This window comes from Lycium barbarum, chromosome 4 (assembly GCF_019175385.1).
Source record: "Lycium barbarum isolate Lr01 chromosome 4, ASM1917538v2, whole genome shotgun sequence".
Lineage (NCBI taxonomy): Eukaryota > Viridiplantae > Streptophyta > Magnoliopsida > Solanales > Solanaceae > Lycium > Lycium barbarum.
Genome location: NC_083340.1, coordinates 18,524,824 through 18,527,908, shown reverse-complemented (window position 1 = coordinate 18,527,908; position 3,085 = coordinate 18,524,824). Strand labels below are relative to the sequence as shown.

The 3,085-nt window shown below is 42.2% G+C and overlaps 1 non-coding gene across 1 annotated transcript; it reads right to left on the bottom strand.

Annotated features, from left to right (window-relative positions):
• Positions 1–1,698: 1,698 nt before the first annotated feature.
• LOC132638942 (small nucleolar RNA R71) lies at positions 1,699–1,804 on the bottom strand. Its single transcript, XR_009581998.1, has one exon. It is a non-coding gene; the product is annotated as a small nucleolar RNA R71 (small nucleolar RNA).
• Between the last annotated feature and the right edge of the window lie 1,281 nt (positions 1,805–3,085).

Below are 3,085 nucleotides of genomic sequence, written 5' to 3'. Positions count from 1 at the left end.
TAGTGATGCGATACGCTCACTTATGTTTGTGTTCGGGGATGTACGGAGATTCGAAACCTTCTGGCATTATGCTGTGTGTGGCGCCAGCGTCGGAGTGGCGACCACGTTCTTGAGCGTTTGCATGATTTCGTTTGCATTATGTATACGTATATGATTTGATACGGATTTTGACATACTGATTGGTACTTCCCTTTGATGTCCGGTTTGCTTTCAGTTTTGGCTCATATTTCTGTACTCCGTGGTTTACATACTCAGTACATATTTCGTACTGACCCCCTTTCTTCGGGGGTTGCGTTTCATGCCCGCAGGTACAGATATTGGTGATCCTCCACGGTAGGCTTCACTCTCTGCTATTTCGGAGTACTCCTTCTTGACTCGGAGTCCACTTTTGGGTACAGAGTTCTTTTACTATGTATATATTCTGTACATTTGACTATTTGGGTACGGCGGGGCCCTGTCTCGCCATATGTCTTTGTTTGAATTCGTAGAGGCCTGTAGTCATATATGTGGGGCGAGGGTCCTATGTATGTTTGTTTGATTTTGTTTTCTGGTCTTACAGCGGTCAGTTTGTTATGATGGCCCTAAATGGCCCTTATGCTTATATTTGCACTTATGACCGGCGATGTCTATTCCGCCGCCCCGTTTGGATTCGATATGACATTTTGATTTGTGCGACCGCTTAAGACATATTTTGATATAACCTATGTTGATATGACTTTTATGAAATTCTGAAATACGTTCGGATTTGGTAAATGAATATGTGATTTGGTCTGGGTACCCAGGTAGGGTGCCAGTCGCGGCCCACGGGGCTGGGTCGTGACAAAACCCTAACCCATTAGAAATATATCATATTGATACCCATATCATAAAATCTAATCACCGCGGGGACACTACTTTGGTTCTCCCAATCCGAACAAATTCCAAATACTTCAAAATAGCGAATACAAACCAAATCTCTCCTCTATACTATTCGGAATAAAATTAAAGTTTCTAGAGATTAGTTACATAAATAATTAGTACCTTTTCCTCTCCATATTCCCTGTGGGATTTGACCCCAACCTTGTTTGAGTTACTATATTTGGTAACGTCCGCTTTACGCCATTAATAGGTGTAATTTGAGCGTATCAAATTTTGGCGCCGTTGCCGGGGAATACGGTTTTGAAATTACTGATTGTTGTGTACTCTTCTTTAAAACGTTTTCTATTCCATCACACCTTGTTTGCTGTTGTGGTGAACCAGGTGAACATGGCAAGAAGACAGAATCGAAATCAAGGAAACCAAGGAAACAAGGTGGACTCCAAGTGAACCCACCTGCACCAGAAGAGGATGAATATGAGAATATATTTGCAGAATTTATCAATGAAGCTGATTATGCTTCTACTGTGGTCCCTCCTAGGACTGGAAATGCTACTTTCAAAATTGATAGTTCTATCTATCAGCTGCTGAAACTTGAAGGTTATTTCCGAAATTCTTTGGAGGATTGTGCACTCCGACATTTGAAGAACTTCCTGCACGTGTGTGCTCAACAATCCCAAGGTGCTGTTTCTGCTGATGCACTTCGGTTACGGGTGTTTAAATATTCCTTGGCTGGCTAAGCAAGGGAATGGTATGAAAAGCTTCCCAGCAATTCTATTCACACCTGGAGCGAGTTAGCCAATACATTTTTGAAGAAGTGGTTCCCACCAAGCAAAAAGGCTGAACTTCGGGATAAGATCTTTGAGTTCAAACAACTTCCGGGGGAACAATTATATTCGGCATGGGAGCGTTTCAAGTAATAGCTAGCTCAATCTCCAACTCACGGGTTTCCGGATGCTATTCTCACCGAGAAGTTCTACAAGGGGTTAGATATAATGAATCAAATTGTTGTCAATACTGCAGCTAGGGGATGCTTCATGGACAAATCATTTGTTAACATGACCAGGTTGCTCGATAAGCTCACCACCTACAATCAAGATTGACACTCAAATGATAGTGAAATCTTGTCATATGGTAGTCCCTCTGTTGCCACGGCGGCCAAAGAAAATCATGAGCGAGATCATGCTTTTGCTCAATTGCAAACCACCATGGATTTGCTGTCAAAGAGGCTTACGGAGAAAGAAGCTAAAAGTGTGAATGTTGTTGAAGAGATGCCATCTGATGCTCCCGGAATGTATCAAGTCTCGGAGGAAACTTATCTAGAGGGGCAGCCACAACGTGAGGATGCTCATTATATCGATAACTCTCAAGGGGGTTATCAAAAGCAATGTAGACCCCAACAACAAAGAAATCAATATGGCCGAAATGAATATGGTGGTTCGGACAGGAGTGGTTACAACAAAAACAATTATAGTAATCAGAATTCCAATGCCGATATTCCACCAAAGGGTCGTTCTTCTAACTCTCAAAATTGGTGAGAGGTTCCTTCTAATGATCAAGGGACCTCTAGAATGGAATCTATGCTTGAAAAGATATTGGACAACCAAAATAAGAGTGACAAGAAGATGGAAAATTTGACCGAAGTGGTAGGCTCTCACACCGTTTCGATTCAAAAACTTGAGTCACAAATGCGAGATCTTTCTTGTGAGCAACATCCACCATAAAGAGGGGGCCTTACTAGCGACACAATTTCGAACCTAAGGGGTAGTGGAGGTGATCACATTGCCTCATGCAAAGCTATTTCTACTAGAAGTGGAAAGATCCTTAATGCGGTGAATCAGAGAGTGGTTAAACCTATCATTGTTGAGCCGATTATTGATGAGGTTATTGAGGAAGAAATTGAAGAAGAACTGGAGGCACCAATTGAAGTGCCTATTATTGTTGAGAAAGAGAAGGAGGCACACCCTATTGTTCTCGAGGGTGATGAGGTGCCAAGTGTTGAAAAAGCTACCGGGGGTAGCACCCAAAAGAGCAAGGTCACGGGGGCAATTAAACTCTTGACTCAAACATATAAATCTCCTTCCCCGTTCCCACAAAGATTGATGAAAAGAATGGAGGATGCCAAGTGCCAACACTTCTGTGACCAATTGAAAGGGTTGTCAATGAATATCCCATTTCTTGATGCATTCCATGAAATGCCGGGATTTGCTAAATACTTGAAAGACTTATT